The sequence below is a fragment of the Nerophis lumbriciformis genome, linkage group LG01, assembly GCF_033978685.3.
Source record: "Nerophis lumbriciformis linkage group LG01, RoL_Nlum_v2.1, whole genome shotgun sequence".
Classification (NCBI taxonomy): Eukaryota; Metazoa; Chordata; class Actinopteri; order Syngnathiformes; family Syngnathidae; genus Nerophis; species Nerophis lumbriciformis.
In genome coordinates this window covers 16008223-16027500 of record NC_084548.2, presented here as the reverse complement: position 1 = coordinate 16027500, position 19278 = coordinate 16008223, and the positions used below count along the sequence as shown (strand labels likewise).

General features: G+C 41.9%; 1 protein-coding gene across 3 annotated transcripts in view; it reads left to right on the top strand.

Moving 5' to 3' along the window:
- LOC133616582 (forkhead box protein J3-like) overlaps nucleotides 1–19278 on the top strand; it is a 202263-nt gene that overhangs the window by 40301 nt on the left and 142684 nt on the right. For 2 of the 3 annotated variants that reach the window (XM_061976052.2, XM_061976036.2), the window contains exon 2: nucleotides 14344–14468. The exons of the other annotated variant lie outside the window; for it this stretch is intronic. The gene's annotated coding sequence lies outside the window, so the exon portion shown is untranslated. The remainder of the gene's footprint in view (nucleotides 1–14343; nucleotides 14469–19278) is intronic. 3 annotated transcript variants of the gene reach the window in all.

Sequence of the window (19278 nt, the reverse complement as noted above, 5' to 3'; positions counted from 1 at the left end):
TCTGCTTATTTTCTTTGCCCCGCTTTGGCGCATTGATGTGTCTGACCGTTTTCTTTCGACACCACGAAACATCACATCAATGCTCTTCTTTGAGAATTTGCTGACAGGAGCGGATGATAATTATTCTACCCTCTGCATCATTTAGAGATGAGTGGGCACCACCGTAAGGGCATCTGATTTGGTTTTATATACAAGCAGAGAACCTTTTCAGGCTTATGTGTTTTGGCACTGAGGCAGAAAGTAATTAAGATGTTCAATACTGCTTTTTGGACCTTTTTCCTCCGCTTCCTTTGACACTCGCTCCGACCCCCTTCCTTCCCAGAAACTTCTTTTTGCTCCACGCGCTCTGTGTGGGTATTTTGTCATTACTTCGTTTTTCTCTGAAAATATTTTGATGCCTCCTTCCTATTTGCTGCACTCCTCTCACCCCGACTCCCTCCCTTCAACCCCATTGAAAGTTGTCTCTATTAAAATGCAGAACTGTAAAGCCTCTCAGTCTGAAAGCCTGCGAGCAGCGGGGGACTGTTAGCTGTGAGAGATGCACGCGGCTGAGTGAGTGCATCACAACTACAAAGACTAATGGGTGAATACATTCAATCACTCACACACTCCTCCACTCGTTCTTAAAGTGACAATGTTTCCAGTGAGGAAAGGGTGGAGGCCGTAGAACGGGTAATGAATATACTTTGGCTTAAAAAGTCAGATCCATCTCCAGATCGTTTATGCTTGTCGTTAATCACGAGAGTTAGGAGTTAATGACTCACTAACTGACAAGTTGCTCAAACAGTGGATCTGCAAAGAAGAACTGCACTTTTTATGGAATTTTGCCTAGCATTCACAATCCTTTTGTATGACAAGGACACAAATGTTTTTCTTTTAATAAACTGCGATCAAATGACCGCTTACAGTGGAGCCAGAGGGGATCAGAGTTTGCGATCAGTATTGAAAGGCAATAGTCGGCAATGGCGAACACCTCGGCCATCAGGCACATGAACATTAACAAGATCTGATAGCTCAGTTACAGCTTGTGTTATTCTATTCTGTGTTATGTGTTTTATGTTGCACGATTGCACCAAGTACAATTCCTAGTTTGTGAACCCGTTCTCAAACATCCATCAATCCATCCATCTTTTTCCGCTTATCCGAGGTCGGGTCGCGGGGGCAGCAGCCTAAGCAGGGAAGCCCAGACTTCCCTCTCCCCAGCCACTTCGTCCAGCTCTTCCTGTGGGACCCCGAGGCGTTCCCAGGCCAGCCGGGAGACATAGTCTTTCCAACGTGTCCTGGGTCTTCCCCGCGGCCTCCTACCGGTCGGACGTGCCCTAAACACCTCCCTAGGGAGGCGTTCGGGTGGCATCCTGACCAGATGCCCGAACCACCTCATCTGGCTCCTCTCGATGTGGAGGAGCAGCGGCTTTATTTTGAGCTCCTCCTCGATGGCAGAGCTTCTCACCCTATCTCTAAGGGAGAGCCCCGCCACCCGGCGGAGGAAACTCATTTCGGCCGCTTGTACCCGTGATCTTGTCCTTTCGGTCATAACCCAAAGCTCATGACCATAGGTGAGGATGGGAACGTAGATCGACCGGTAAATCGAGAGCTTTGCCTTCCGGCTCAGCTCCTTCTTCACCACAACGGATTGATACAGCGTCCGCATTACTGAAGACGCCGCACCGATCCGCCTGTCGATCTCACGATCCACTCTTCCCTCACTCGTGAACAAGACTCCGAGGTACTTGAACTCCTCCACTTGGGGCAAGATCTCCTCCCCAACCCGGAGATGGCACTCCACTCTTTTCCGGGCGAGAACCATGGACTCGGACTTGGAGGTGCTGATTCTCATCCCAGTCGCTTCACACTCAGCTGCGAACCGATCCAGTGAGAGCTGAAGATCCTGGCCAGATGAAGCCATCAGGACCACATCATCTGCAAAAAGCAGAGACCTAATCCTGCAGCCACCAAACCAGATCCCCTCAACGCCTTGACTGCGCCTAGAAATTCTGTCCATAAAAGTTATGAACAGAATCGGTGACAAAGGGCAGCCTTGGCGGAGTCCAACCCTCACTGGAAACGTGTCCGACTTACTGCCGGCAATGCGGACCAAGCTCTGGCACTGATCATACAGGGAGCGGACTGCCACAATCAGACTGTCCGATACCCCATACTCTCTGAGCACTCCCCACAGGACTTCCCGAGGGACACGGTCGAATTCCTTCTCCAAGTCCACAAAACACATGTAGACTGGTTGGGCAAACTCCCATGCACCCTCAAGGACCCTGCCGAGAGTATAGAGCTGGTCCACAGTTCCACGACCAGGACGAAAACCACACTGTTCCTCCTGAATCCGAGGTTCGACTATCCGGCGTAGCCTCCTCTCCAGTACACCTTACCGGGAAGGCTGTTCTCAATCAATGCTAACAAAAACAATTCTGATTCTGATTCTTATACATTTTCAAGACAATCGTCCGATACTGATCGGTGGCCGATTGATCGGCACATTCCTAGTTTGAAAAAGTCTAAAATAAAAAAAGAATAAGATCTCAGGCCTTAAAATGTCAACAATTTTATCAAAATCTCATCAAGAGTCATTCGTGTTATTCATAACTACAAAACTGAATTTAAGTATCTGTGCATACCAGTCAGAATTTTATCAAGCACAACCAACTATCGAGCTGTTTGGATTTTATACATTTTTATTAGTTATGCTAATTAAACGATTAATTGAAGCTACAGGATATAAATCAAAGCTTATTTCTCCTGTGCATACATTGATTGATTAAACAAAGTTATTGTTCTTTCTTTCTTTCTTTCTTTAGTTTATTTCGAACATGAACACACTTACATCATAATACATCACACAATTTCATATCATTTCACTTTACATGATGCCCGAAAAGGAGTAGGAAGAAGCAAAGCTTATTTAATTCTACCCCTTTCCCACTTCAAAGCGTTTACAAATATATAGAATCATTTACTGACCTTTTTATATCATAAAATAACATCTATGAATTAGTATACAACAGTTTTGTAATATGTAATTAATTAATTAATTAATTCAGTCATTATTAACATACTGAGATGAAGAATATCTTATTTTCAATAAGGTTGGAAGTATTTCTCATAATTCTTCTTCTTTGTACTCTGTAAGCACTATTATTTTGAACAACCTCTTAAACTGGATCATATCAGTACAATTTTTAACTTCTTTACTTAATCCATTCCATAATTTAATTCCACATACTGATATGCTAAAAGTTCTAAGTGTTGTACATGCATATAAATGTTTCAAATTATTTTTTCCTCTAAGGTTATATTTCTCCTCTTTAGTTGAGAAGAATTGTTGTACATTCTTTGGTAGCAGGTTATAGTTTGCTTTGTACATTATTTTAGCTGTTTGCAATTTTACCAAATCACCGAACTTTAATAATTTTGACTTAATAAATAAAGGGTTTGTATGTTCTCTATATCCAACATTATGTATTATTCTAACTGATATTTTTGTAACACGGTTAGTGAATGTAGCGCACATTTGTAGTTATTTCCCCATATTTCTGCACAATAACTCAGATATGGTAACACTAGCGAGCAGTAGAGAATATTTAATTGTATATAATATATAATAATTGTTGCAGCCAGAAAAAGAAGATGTCCACGTTAAAGTGAATTAATATTCCTTCAGTCAGGTGTTTTTATTATTATTTTTTTTTATGAATATTGTCATGATCTCTCATGGGGTGATTACGAAAGCACAGTCTTAAATTGACTGTAATTCATTCTGATCTTTAAAAAGTCTTAAATTTGACTTGGTGAAATCTACAGAGTCCCTGTGAAACTAAACACGTGGAATATCATATATTTCATTAAGCCAAAATTCATGTGCACTTGAATGCCTCTACAATATCCTTTTTTTTTGTTTTTATGTTTTTAATATGAATGATATTAGTGTGTGAATGTTGTCTGTCTATCTGTGTTGGCCCTGCGATGAGGTGGCGACTTGTCCAGAGAACAGAGGTAGCTTGACCACCACACATATTTAATGGACGCGACGTGAGCCAGACTAAATGGCCGTAAAATCCAAGCATTTAAAAGACCTTCTTTTCTGCACTTTGCCTACTGTCTCTACATCTTGGGGTCACGCCACCAGCAATCATGCATCCCCTTTAGAACACATGTATATACAGTATGTGATACAATAGGTTGAGTGGAAGGCAATTTGCATTAAAATGTCAATTGGGGGGGGAAAACGAGCTTTGCTGTAGATAATCATATACTGTGATAAATTGTCAACAGGCGTATAGATTAGGGTTGTACGGTATACCGGTATTAGTATAGTAACGCGATACTAATTAATCATATTCGGTACTACAAGGCCTCTAAAAAGTACATTGGTGGATCTACACCTAACATCCACTGTGATGATACCAAGTACAGGGGCGTATTTAGTCGATACTGCTATGATTACATCGATATTTTTTAGCATCACAAAATCTTCTTTTGTTTTAAAAAAAAATATATTTAGCATTCACGGGGAGAACATGCAAACTCCACACAGAAAGATCCCGAGCCCGTGATTGAACCCAGGACTACTCAGGACCTTCGTATTGTGAGGCACATGCACTAACCCCTGTTCCACCATGGCGACTTGTCCAGGTTGTACACCGCCTTCCGCCCGAATGCAGCTGAGATAGGCTCCAGCACCCCCCGCGACCCCAAAAGGGACAAGCGGTAGAACATGGATGAATGGATGGATGGATATTATGTTTATGAACTCAGGAAATATGAGGACTTTGAATTTGACCAATGTATGATCCTGTAACTACCGTATTTTTCGGAGTATAAGTCGCTCCGGAGTATAAGTCGCACCGGCCCAAAATGCATAATAAAGAAGGAAAAAAACATATATAAGACGCACTGGAGTATAAGTCACATTTTTGGGGGAAATGTATTTGATAAAACCCAACACCAAGAATAGACATTTGAAAGGCAATTTAAAATAAATAAAGAATAGTGAACAACAGGCTATATGAGGCAACTGAGAACGTGCCTGGTATGTTAATGTAACATATTATGGTAGGAGTCATTCAAATATCTATAACATATAGAACATGCTATACGTTTACCAAACAATCTGTCACTCCTAATCGCTACATCCCATGAAATCTTATACGTCTAGTCTCTTACGTGAATGAGCTAAATAATATTATTTGATATTTTACGGGGTAATGTGTTAATAATTTCACACATAAGTTGCTCCTGAGTATAAGTCGCACCCCCGGCCAAACTATGAAAAAAACTGCGACTTATAGTCCGAAAAATACAGTACTTGGTATTGGATTGATACCCAAATTTGTGGCATCATCCAAAACTAATGTAAAGTATCTAACAACAGAAGAATAAGTGATTATTACATTTTACCAGAAGTGTAGATAGAACATGTTAAAAGAGAAAGTAACCAGATATTAACAGTAAATCAAAAGTCTATAATTAATTTTCTACCACTTGGCCTTAATAATTTTGACAAAATAATAGAATGGAAAATGACACAATATGTTACTGCATACGTCAGCAGCTAAATTAGGAGCCTTTGTTTGCTTACTTACTACCTAAAAGACAAGTTGTCTTGTATGTTCACTATTTTATTTAAGGACATACTTGCAATAAGAAACACATGGTTAACGTACCGTTAACAATAATGCAATTTTTTGTGGTCACCTTTATTTAGAAAAGTATCCAAATATCAAAATACATTTTGGTACGGGGGTGCCCAAAATACAGACAACCTTAACATCAACCGTGCACCAATAGACCCCGTATCCATCCACCTCTCAAAGATGCGCCAAAATTACGGAAATAACAGTTTGTTTGGCCAAAGACATATGTCCTGTCCTGTATATCCTGTGAGCGATACATGAATGGGTTCCTTTGTATGTGTCTTTCATGCATAATCTTATTTTTTCACGTTTACGCACTTCATGATCGCACTCTGCAATGACATATTTTAGTAAGTCCTTTGTTTTTTTGTACATTTTATTTAATTAATAATGAATTGTTTGTATAGTTTCTTTTTTAAAATGAAAGCCAAGTTTGCATACTGAATGACACCTTACTGCATATGTCAGCAGCTAAATTAGGAGACTTTGTTTGCTTACTTACTAATAAAAGACAAGTTGTCTTGTATGTTCACTATTTTATTTAAGGACAAACTTGCAATAAGAAACATTTGTTTAGTGTACCCTCAAGATTTTTGTTAAAGTAAAGACAATAATGCAATTTTTTGTGATACCCTTTATTTAGAAAAGTACCGAAATATATTTTGGTACAGGTACCAAAATATTGGTATCGGGACAACACTAGTATAGATATTTGGTTTGTCTGCTCCTATAACATGTAAGTTATTCTTTACTTACAGTGAAACAAATGATGTTGTAGTTCTGCAGTCGAAGCAAAGGTGCACTTTAAGCTGATGTCTATGCATGATCATTTTTGTCTCCAGAGCCTCAGCAGGTATTAGAGAGAAAAAGGCGCCGTGATGAGGTCAGCCTCGTCCCTGTGGGACAAGTTGACTACATAATTGGCTACGTCTCCCCATCCAGCAGGGCTCCTCTCTATTTAAGTCAAGTCATGCCCTTTCTCTTCTTCTTCCTCCGCTCTCTGCTTTTATTACTCATCATCCCGTCAGCCTGACTGTGGGGTGCTGTACCGTGCCGCATGCAACCGGTCTGTGCGCCAACAACCTTCCAATTAATGTAATTTTGTATATAGATTATATGCAATCTGTTGTTGTGTTCCCTAATTTGATTGTGCATAAATGAAGGTGTGTGTTGCTGAGCCGGACTGGACCTGGTTTTAAGAACCCTTTAAAGGCCTACTGAAACCCACTACTACTGACCACGCAGTCTGATAGTTTATATATCAATGATGAAATCTTAACATTGCAACACATGCCAATACGGCCGGGTTAGTTTACTAAAGTGCAATTTTAAATTTCGCGCGACATATCCTGCTGAAAACGTCTCGGTATGATGACGTCAGCGCGTGACGTCGCAGATTGTAGAGGACATTTTGGGACAGCATGGTGGCCAGCTATTAAGTCGTCTGTTTTCATCGCAAAATTCCACATTATTCTGGACATCTGTGTTGGTGAATCTTTTGCAATTTGTTCAATGAACAATGGAGACAGCAAAGAAGAAAGCTGTAGGAGGGAAGCGGTGTATTGGGGCCGACTGCAGCAACACAAACACGGCCGGTGTTTCATTGTTTACATTCCCGAAAGATGACAGTCAATCTTTACCAATGGCCTGTGGAGAACTGGGACAACAGAGACTCTTACCAGGAGGACTTTGAGTTGGATACACAGACACGGTATCGTGAGTACGCTTCCAAACATTTGATCGCTTGCCCGTACGTGCGTGCCGCTATGTGCATGTCACGTACGTAACTTTGGGGACTTTGGGGAATATATGTGCTGTATGAACTTTGGGGAAGTGAACGGTACTTTGGACTGTGGGATTGAGTGTGTTGTGCAGGTGTTTGAGTTGTATTGGCGGGTTATATGGACGGGAGGGGGGAGGTGTTTGTTATGCGGGATTAATTTGTGGCATATTAAATATAAGCCTGGTTGTGTTGTGGCTAATAGAGTATGTCTTGTGTTTATTTACTGTTTTAGTCATTCCCAGCTGAATATCAGGTCCCACCCGCCTCTCACAGCATCTTCCCTATCTGAATCGCTCCCACTGCCCTCTAGTCCTTCACTTTCACTTTCCTCATCCACAAATATTTAATCCTCGCTCAAATTAATGGGGAAATCGTCGCTTTCTCGGTCCGAATCGCTCTCGCTGCTGGTGGCCATGATTGTAAACAATGTGCAGATGTGAGGAGCTCCACAACCTGTGACGTCACGCTACTCGTCTGCTACTTCCGGTACAGGCAAGGCTTTTTTATCAGCGACCAAAAGTTGCGAACTTTATCGTCGATGTTCTCTACTAAATCCTTTCAGCAAAAATATGGCAATATCGCAAAATGATCAAGTATGACACATAGAATGGACCTGCTATCCCCGTTTAAATAAGAAAATCACATTTCAGTAGGCCTTTAAACAATCTAGTTTCATGGACAACCTGGTCTGGAGAAAGATAATGTCCTTTATTAAAAAAAACAAAAAAAACAATTCTTGAACAAAATAGAAACTAAAATAAAATAAAAAGAGTTACATAGAAATGTGTAATTAATGAAAATAAGTAAATTTAACTGTTAAAGGTTAGCACTATTAGTGGACAGGCCTCGAATTTGATCTTTTTAAGGTCAAGGCAAGTGTTGCCTTAAAGGAGGGCTCATATTTTAGGGCACCAAGGCAAACTTTTTCTTTCGAGGCAGGAGATATAAATATATATATATATATATATATATTTAATTATCGTATTTTTCGGTGTATAAGTCGCACCTGCCGAAAATGCATAATAAAAAAGGAAAAAAACATATATAAGTCACACTGGAGCCCAGCCAAACTATGAAAAAAAACTGCGACTTATAGTCCGAAAAATACGGTATATATATTAATTATTACGCTGGCCAAAGTAATAATTAAGATTATTGTTATCAATATTGAAATCATGATTACTGATTAAGTTAAGCAGTGTTGGGGTGTGAACGTAATACCATCATGTCATTTATAATGTCTAATAAAAAGACTATAGATAAACGTTATCCATATATTTATAGACACATATTAGTTTTTTTATTCTGTAATAACATCAACTTGTCAGCTTTTTGTCATTACATGATGCCTCTATCTCTATTTTTACATTTTGATAGAGAGAGTTTTTATTTATTTATTTATTTTAAGTTATGTACATCATGTAGATGATGTATCGGGACGGATCCATTATGAGTTTAGCAGAAATATGTCGTATAGGAATTAACCATACACAATAGCACATTAACAAAATGATGTCACATGAATGATTTTTGAAGTGACATGAAAAAAAACACAATTAATGTAAACAAAACTTGGTATATACTTTTTGATATCAAAATTAAACACAAAGCAGTTTGGCTAATAAAGATGAAGTCTAATAAACAAGCGTTGTTCTTCTCCAACGCCTCCCTAGTGTTTAAGTACAACAGTTTCGCCAACAAAAAAAAACACCGGAGTGATACCTCGCACATCAAATACACAATCTTCACCGCCTGCGTTCAATTCGATGAGATGACAAAACATTATAGCTAGTATTGATGTTATTTGAACACTGATAAAGTTTGCAGTTAAATAAAGGAGGAGTCAACTTCCCAGTAAACAAAGTAGAGACTTTATAAACAAGTTTTTATAAACAAGTTGTGACAACGTTCACGACACATCAGCTCCTGCAAAACATCAAATAGTTTTCTCCTTCGCTGTATACTTTTAGTGTGGGGACAAGTGCGTCTGTCTCCAATATTGTCCACACCTGTGTCCATCTAAACACAGCAGTGCGCTCTTAAACGCACGGCAGGAACCAGGGAAAATTGCGTTAAACCAAGCTCTTCGCTCCGTTTAATCCGAGGGGAAATCTCCGCAGCAAAATCGGTGTCGTTGGTCCGCTATGATAATCAAGCCAAACGACGCTAATGCGCATGCGCCTGACTTCGTGTTGCCGAAAATGCATTAATAAATGACGGTTTTTCGGTCATTAAAAATAAACGGTATTACTAACCATCGGGAATTACCGTATATTTCGGACTATAAATCGCAGTTTTTTTCATAGTTTGGCTGGGCTCAAGTGCGATTTATATGTTTTTGTCCTTCTTTATTATGCATTTTCGGCAGTCCGATTCCATGGTTGTCGCCCGGAAAAGGGTGGAGTGCCATCTCCGGGTTGGGGGGGAGATCTTGCCCCAAGTGGAGGAGTTCAAGTACCTCGGAGTCTTGTTCACGAGTGAGGGAAGAGTGGATCGTGAGATCGACAGGCGGATCGGTGCGGCGTATTCAGTAATGCGGACGCTGTATCGATCCGTTGTGGTGAAGAAGGAGCTGAGCCGGAAGGCAAAGCTCTCAATTTACCGGTCGATCTACGTTCCAATCCTCACCTATGGTCATGAGCTTTGGGTTATGACCGAAAGGACAAGATCACGGGTACAAGCGGCCGAAATGAGTTTCCTCCGCCGGGTGGCGGGGCTCTCCCTTAGAGATAGGGTGAGAAGCTCTGCCATCCGGGGGGAGCTCAAAGTAAAGCCGCTGCTCCTCCACATCGAGAGGAGCCAGATGAGGTGGTTCGGGCATCTGGTCAGGATGCCACCCGAACGCCTCCCTAGGGAGGTGTTTAGGGCACGTCCGACCGGTAGGAGGCCGCGGGGAAGACCCAGGACACGTTGGGAAGACTATGTCTCCCGGCTGGACTGGGAACGCCTCGGGGTCCCACAGGAAGAGCTGGGCGAAGTGGCTGGGGAGAGGGAAGTCTGGGATTCCCTGCTTAGGCTGCTGCCCCCGCGACCCGACCTCGGATAAGCGGAAGAAGATGGATGGATGGATGGCGACTTATACTCCGGTGCGACTTATACTCCGAAAAATACGGTATCACAAATTATCATTATACCGCTTACTGTTACATCCCTTGTCCATTAACAAGCAAAAAGTCAAGGACGGTCACGGCATGTTCTTACCGCAAATGTTGGTCCATTTTTTTGGGCATTATGGCAAATGTCGAGGGCGGTCGCGACAAATGCCGTGGTAAAATTCGAGTGTGAGTGGACCAGCAGCACATACAATCCTGTGTGCTGCACGGACTGTATACCTTGCAGACTGCATTGATATGTATTGTCGGAACCAGAATATTAATAACAGAAGGAAACAACCCTTTGGTGTGAATGAGTGAGAATGAGGGTAATTGAGGAAGGAGGGTTTTTGGGTTTGTGCACTAACTGTAAGTGTATCTTGTGTTTTTTGTGTTGATTTGATAATTAAAAAAAACAAAAAAAAACAACCTTCCCAATAACAACCGCGCCGGCACAGCGGGTCGTAGCGAGAATTGCAGCTTGAGCGTCCTTTTAATGAGAGAAAAAATGAGTACTGGTACACTTGTTACTCGCCACCACAGCTCCACCTACACATCGCCTCTGCTGATGGCAACGCTACCTTTCCTCCAGCGATAAATAGGTTCACCAATTTAAACGACTTCCTGGTATGATGTCTATCTGGACCTTGAGGCTAAGCTGGGGGGGGGGTTGTTGTCATCGAGGATGTTTCCTCTTTCCTTGCCATCATCCCGCTGCCCGGCTTATTTTCGATCTCGCTGATGAGTGAGCTGCCAAATATTTGTGTTTTTCTTTTTTTTAAATCTTGCAATTAGCAAGATTTCTGCCGGAGCGAAGTATTTCCCTTCTTGCTCCTGTTGATGTATTGGCTCTCCGGGGGGATTGATTGAAAGAGAGACAGTGATGTTGTATCTTCTCCCCAGGCGGGCTTATCTAAATTCTCCAACCTTCATCATATACAGTGAGTGTGAACGGAAAACGTGTGGGCCAATGGGCGCTTTGTTGTGCGGAAGGACATGCCAAGGTTACTGCGTGGGATGCGGGATGAAGGTTCAGGCGCACTTTTTGGTATCCTGAGGAGGGTTAATCTATTTATCCATAACAATAGGAGCACTGTATGTGCTGGCCAACTATCGTTTGGATTTCTCATTCGTGATCAAGAACACGGATGGGTACTCGAGTCGTCACTTTTATAGGAACAGACCAAATTCTGTCTGTACTACCGATTCATGTAAATTTAAACAGAGCCATCCGGCCGTCCGATTGCTGACCCAGCCCCGACTTGAGCACTTTGCGGAGAAATAAGCAGTCAAGTAAGATGGCTTTCAGGTAATAAGTTAAAAGTTAAAGTTGATAGTCACACACACACTAGGTGTGGTGAAATTACCCTCTGCATTTGACCCATCCCCTTGTTTCACCCCTTGGGAGGTGAGGGTTGCAGTGAGCAGCAGCGGTGGCCGCGCTCGGGAATCATTTTGGTGATTTAACCCCCAATTCCAACCCTTGATGCTGAGTGCCAAGCAGGGAGGTAATGTGTCTCATTTTTATAGTCTTTGGTATGACTCGGCCGGGGTTTGAACTCACGACCTACCGATCTCACTCTAACCATAGCAGGTTTGGAAGTCTCTGCAGAGAGTGGTGAGGACGGCAGAAAAGATCATCAGGACTCCTCTTCCTCCTATCCAGGAAATCGCAAAAAGCAGCTGCCTGACCAGGGCTCAGAAAATCTGTAGAGACTCCTCCCACCCCCACCAAGGACTGTTTTTTACTGCTGGACTCTAGAAAGAGGTTCCGCAGCCTCCGTAGCAGAACCTCTAGGTTCTGTAACAGCTTCTTCCCTCAGCCCATAAGACTGTTGAACACATCATAATAATCAATTCCCCCCAAAAACGGATTAACTCGCTGGAATATAAAGACAATAGAACATACATCCATAAACGTGGATGCATATGCAAAAGTGCAATATATTTATCTGTACAGTAATCTATTTATAACATTTACCTGCTCAGTGGCCTTGTGGTTAGAGTGTCCGCCCTGAGATCGGTATGTCGAGAGTTCAAACTCCGGCCGAGTCATACCAAAGACTATAAAAATGGGACCCATTACCTCCCTCCATCAAGGGTTGGAATTGGGGGTTAAATCACCAAAAATTATTCCCGGGCGTGGCCACCGCTGCTGCTCACTGCTCCCCTCACCTCCCAGTGGGTGAGGGTGATGGGTCAAATGCAAAGAGAGTAATTTCACGACACCTAGTGTGTGTGCGTGTGACTATCAGTTTTACTTTAATGCAGGTCCTTAACATTACCGCTTACAATAACAATATTGCTAATACTTAGTTAATATTCAGGTCTCAAAATGTAAATGGATATAGTTAGCACTTTTTGGACAGTTATTTATTGGGTTTTATGGTCGGGATAAACACAATAGGCGCAATGACGTCATGGCTCCTATTGGCTCTATTGTAAGCGCATTTACGGCCGAGTCATAACAAAGACTACAAAAATGGGACCCATTACCTCCCTGCATCAAGGGTTGGAATTGGGGGTTAAATCACAAAAAATGATTCCCGGGCGCAGCCACCGCTGCTGCTCACTGCTCCCCTCACCTCCCAGGGGGTGAGGGTGATGGGTCAAATGCAAAGAGACTAATATCTCCACACCTAGTGTGTGTGTGACAATCATTGGTACTTTAACTTTTTTGTATTTTTTTGTATTTATACTATCGTCAGTCTAGTGGTGACAAATCGATAAATGGAAGATTTTCAATTTTTTAAGTTTGGTGACTTTTTAAAAGATACCTTCACCATTACAGTGCTTTTCACTATTTGTTCCTGTCTATAAGGGATTGTAATGGGGGTTATAATGGCATACTTTCCAACCCTCCCGATTTTTCCGGGAGACTCCCGAATTTCAGTGCCCCTCCCGAAAATCTCCCGGGGCAACCATTCTCCCGAATTTCTCCCGATTTTCACCCGGACAACAATATTAAGGGCGTGCCGTGATGGCATTGCCTTTAGCGTCCTCTACAACCTGTCGACGCGTCCGCTTTTTCACCATACAAACTGCGTGCCGGCTCAGTCACATGTTGTATGCAGCTTCTGCATACACGCGAAAGTGACTGCAAGACATACTTGATCACCAGCCATACAGGCCACACTGAGGCTAGCCATATAAACAACTTTAACACTGTTACAAATATGCGCCACACTGTGAATCCATACCAAACAAGAATGACAAACACATTTCGGGAGAACATCCGCGCCGCAACACAACATAAACACAACAGAACAAATACCCAGAATCCCTTGCATCCCTAACTCTTCCGGGCTACAATATAATATACACCCCCGCTACCACCAAACCCCCCTCCCCCAATCTCCCGAATTCGAAGGTCTCAAGGTTGGCAAGTATGTATAATGGTGGTGGGCATAGGCTTGACATGAGAATTAGGCACATAAAACAAATGTGGAACATGGGGGTGTTACAGAGGAGGTGAAGGAGACGAGCTTCAGCGCTGCTCCAGAGGCTTGGAATTCCTCCCGAGCGCTGTCTGCACCCCCCCCTCGTCCTCCCCCTTCCTCATTTGGCAGGCACTTGTGAAAACAATTCCCCAGCTTTTAGTCATTGTGCAGATCCAATTGCCATTTCCACTTTGGAGGGAAGGAGAGTGAGAGGCAATCCAGATCGACAGAACACACAGAGAGACAGAGAGAAGAGTTGATATCAGGTTGGACAGATGCCGGGGCCAGTTGAGCGCTTGCACAATATTAATATCTCATGAAGGCTGGCTGGCTGGGGGAGCGAGCTCACCATCTTTTGTGGTTCTTCTGTTTGTGTGTTGCAGCAGCAGCAATTGCAAAAGGCTAAATGAAGGCCTTGTGAACATGCACCAGGGAAGGCGTCCACTTTTCACTTGGGTGACTTCTCCAGATGCTTTGGTCCAGAGAAGAATGAAGAGCCAGGGGAAGAGTAAGACACTCTTATCCCCAATATGTCCTCATTGTTTTTGGCATTATATTGTAACTATTCAAGGAGGATATGTTTCGTTTCAAGTGAATAACATAATTAATTTCCATGACAATTTGAAAAACTAAATTCTACATTTAATGCAGGAATTTTGTAACCTGACTCTCGCCAGATCCTTGTAGTTCGCTGAGCTCCACACAAGGATCTGGGACTTCTCGATAGGAGATGCATTTCAGAAGGCGGTGTCTTGTAAAAAAAAAAATCATTGTATGTGATTGGATAAACCACTTGTCCGATATCTTGAATGACGTGCTACTTCAACCACTCACATCGAAATCAACCCGTGACGCTGATGAGAGCGACGCTGGGAAATCTAAAACAGAACAGCCGACATGTTGGATAACGACAGAGCGACAAGTTAGACAACTTTTACTGAAACAACCCAGCAATGAGCATATAACCCCAATTCTTGAGACTTTGCACTGGCTCCCTGTTCATTTTAGAATTAATTTTAAAATCTTGCTGTTTGGTTTTAAAGCTTTGCATGGACTGGCACCTCATCCAAATTCACACTCCTGCGCACGCTCTGAGGTACGAGAGCCAGCTCCAGCTTGTGGTGCCCAAGACCAGACTTAAGACCAGGGGAGACATGGCCTTCTCTGACGAAACAATCGATCAACATAAAGTATTAAAGGGGAACATTATCACCAGACCTATGTAAGCGTCAATATATACCTTGATGTTGCAGAAAAAAGACCATATATTTTTTTAACCGATTTCCGAACTCTAAATGGGTGAATTTTGGCGAATTAAACGCCTTTCTAATATTCGCTCTCGGAGCGATGACGTCACAACGTGGCGTCACATCGGGAAGTAATCCGCCATTTTCTCAAACACCGAGTCAAATCAGCTCTGTTATTTTCCGTTTTTTCGACTGTTTTCCGTACTTTGGAGACATCATGCCTCGTCGGTGTGTTGTCGGAGGGTGTAACAACACGAACAGGGACGGATTCAAGTTGCACCAGTGGCCCAAAGATGCGAAAGTGGCAAGAAATTGGACGTTTGTTCCGCACACTTTACCGACGAAAGCTATGCTACGACAGAGATGGCAAGAATGTTTGGATATCCTGCGACACTCAAAGCAGATGCATTTCCAACGATAAAGTCAAAGAAACCTGCCGCCAGACCCCCATTGAATCTGCCGGAGTGTGTGAGCAATTCAGGGACAAAGGACCTCGGTAGCACGGCAAGCAATGGCGGCAGTTTGTTCCCGCAGACGAGCGAGCTAAACCCCCTATCGACCCTAGCTTCCCTGGCCTGCTGACATCAACTCCAAAACTGGACAGATCAGCTTTCAGAAAAAACGCGGATGAGGGTATGTCTACAGAATATATTAATTGATGAAAATTGGGCTGTCTGCACTCTCAAAGTGCATGTTGTTGCCAAATGTATTTCATATGCTGTAAACCTAGTTCATAGTTGTTAGTTTCCTTTAATGCCAAACAAACACATACCAATCGTTGGTTAGAAGGCGATCGCCGAATTCGTCCTCGCTTTCTCCCGTGTCGCTGGCTGTCGTGTCGTTTCCGTCGGCTTCGCTTGCATACGGTTCAAACCTATATGGCTCAATAGCTTCAGTTTCTTCTTCAATTTTGTTTTCGCTACCTGCCTCCACACTACAACCATCCATTTCAATACATGCGTAATCTGTTGAATTGCTTAAGCCGCTGAAATCCGAGTCTGAATCCGAGCTAATGTCGCTATAGCTTGCTGTTCTATGCGCCATGTTTGTTTGTGTTGGCATCACTTTGTGACGTCACAGGAAAATGGACGCTGGATTTTAACAATGGTTAAAATCAGGCACTTTGAAGCTTTTTTTTAGGGATATTGCGTGATGGGTAAAATTTTGAAAAAAACTTCGAAAAATAAAATAAGCCACTGGGAACTGATTTTTAATGGTTTTAACCCTTCTGAAATTGTGATAATGTTCCCCTTTAAGAACACTCTGCAGGAAAGAGTTTTCTTTTCACCAAAGCATTTCCAGCCTAAAATACTACATTGCTAAGACAAAAAGAATAGGGCTGTACCTGTCAATTATTGTAGTAATCGTTTGATTAATTGAGTAATCGGATAAAACACAATTTAGAGCCTCAATGCGTATATATATTTTTGGGAAAACCATTGAAATAAACAAAAATGTTTCAGCACGGTGCATCTGCCTCACAATACGAAGGTCCTGGGTTCGATGCTGCGCTCAGGATCTTTCTGTGTGGAGTATGCATGTTCTCCCCGTGACTGCGTGGGTTCCGTCCGAGTACTCTGGTTTCTTCCCACCTCCAAAGACATGCACTTTGGGATAGGTTGATTGGCAACACTAAATTGGCCCTAGTGTGTGAATGTGAGTGTGAATGTTGTCCATCTATCTGTGTTGGCCCTGTGGCGACTTGTCCAGGGTGTATCCCGCCTTCCGCCCGAATGCAGCTGAGATAGGCTCCAGCGACCCCCCATGACCCTGAAAGGGACACGCGCCTTATAACCCGGTGCACCTAATGTACGGAATGGTTCTGGTTTTGCTTACCGACCTCGAAGCAATTTTATTTGGTACATGGTGTAATCATACCTGCCAACTACTCCGGTATTCCCGTAATTCGTACGGTTTTCATCAACCTATTCCGGGTTACGGTTGCAGTGATAAAAAATACGGTTTTTCATTAATTAAAAAAAAAAAAAGGGTGAAAACTACGCGAATTGCACCTTGTGCAGACAAGATTTTTCGATCGGACACGGAGGAATTAGCGATGTAAAAGACCACGTTGGGACAAAAAAACACAAGTCTAATGCCGTTGCTAGCGATACAAGTGGAAAACTTTCAAAGTTTTTCGTCGCCCAAACAGATTCTTTGGATGTGATAAATGCCGAAGTTTTATTTACGGAGGCAATAATTGAGCATGGATTTCCAATCGCACTGGCTGATCACATGGGACAGTTAAATGTTTGTAATGCAACCTTTAAAAATCATTACGCGGTGATCGCGGTCCCAAAAATAAACTTTTCTTGCATGATAATGTCCAGAAAAATTCGCTTTATATTACTATAGAGTCCTTTTAACGAATGAGTTTGATGGTTTATCACAAACTTTAAATGAAAGAAGTCCTTTGTTCTCCTGCACCATGCGCTTTGGCCTTGCTTCGTGTTTGGTGCGCAATCCTGTCGGCTGTATTTCACAGCACGACATACTGTTAAAAGTGTTTATACTATTTATGCTTTCAAGTCCAAGTTGAAGAAATCTTGTTAAATGTTGACAGCATAACTACCAAAATACAGAAGTATGTCCTTAATATTTTTGCAGTGCTATTTCTGTTGAAAAGTTCAAATGATTACATTAGAGATGTGATGTGCCACTTTTCAAGTGTCTGATGGCTTAAATTAATTTTCATTAATTTTTCATATTTTGAATTCTTTTGAAAGGTTTACAAAAAAACTACATTTGAATTGTAATTCCATGCTATTGACAGGACTATTAATTTTAATGAAGTTAGCTTACCATGTTTACAGTATGATAATTGTGATAGAAATGTGAATTTTAGGCAGAGAATATTTTTTACAATTGAACAAGGCAGTAGATTATACAAGCTTGGACAGAAAGTTAATAATGACACCAATTTTTTTTTTAATGGAATTGTTTAGTACTGTTTTACCATTTGTTTACTGTAAAAAGTGTTTATACTGTTTATACTTTCAATTAACAAATTGAAGTCTTGTGAAAGGTTGACAGGATAACTGGCATTAACTGTCAAAATAATTTCAAACTATTGAAGTTAGCTTACAGAATAAACATGCCAATCAACCCATATGATTTTTGCTGTAATATTTTTGTTTTGAAAAGTCACTGTGACTGATAGAAAAGTGATGGTTTTAGCAACATTTTAACCTGTCTGAATGCTAATAATCATTTTGCGTCAGGGGGCGAAGCCCTGAACCCTCCACCAGGACTTTGTCCTGGACCTACCGGGGCCTGCGGCCCTTGGACCCTGGCTACTAGGTTTTTCTGATTTCAAAAGTTGGCAGGTATGTGTAATGATAAGTGTGACCAGTAGATGGCAGTCAAACATAAGAGATACGTGTAGACTGCAATATGATGGCAATATGACTCAAGTAAACAACACCAATATTTTATATGTTCCATTGAAAATATAGAACATTACACATGGTGCTCAAAAATCTATCAAAATGTTTTAGTACGAGTTTGGTAAGCTATGAAGCCGCACCGAGTATTATTATGGTGTGTGTATAAGGTAAGACATATTATCTGACGTTTTGTTTTCGCAATATTATGCAAAAGCAACTTTTCTTACCTTCTGATACCTGCTGATCTGTATTTGGGATCTGCATAAATCCTGAAAAATTGTGCGCGTCCGCCTCTGTAGTCTGTGCCGACACCGTAGTCGATAAGCTTAATTTTTTTCTCTATCTTCTTGTTATGGGACATTCATTCTCCGCTGTTGCCATTTCTAATATAAAGTAGTGTAAAGTTCTTACTTATATCTGTCAGTAAACTCGCCATGAAAGCGCTAAAACATACCGGTGTAGTGAGTTTACATTATTCACCCAAGGAACCGTTCTGACGGTTTTTCATGAGACACATTTGTTGTTGTTGTTTCCGGATGAGGCGATGCTGCTCCATTATTGATTTAGGTAAAATGACCGAAAATAGACCATCGCGCCTTATAATCCGGTGCGCCCTATGGTCCGGAAAATACGGTATGTTCAACAATACATCATATATGGCTGATTTAGTGCGACAAAACACTGT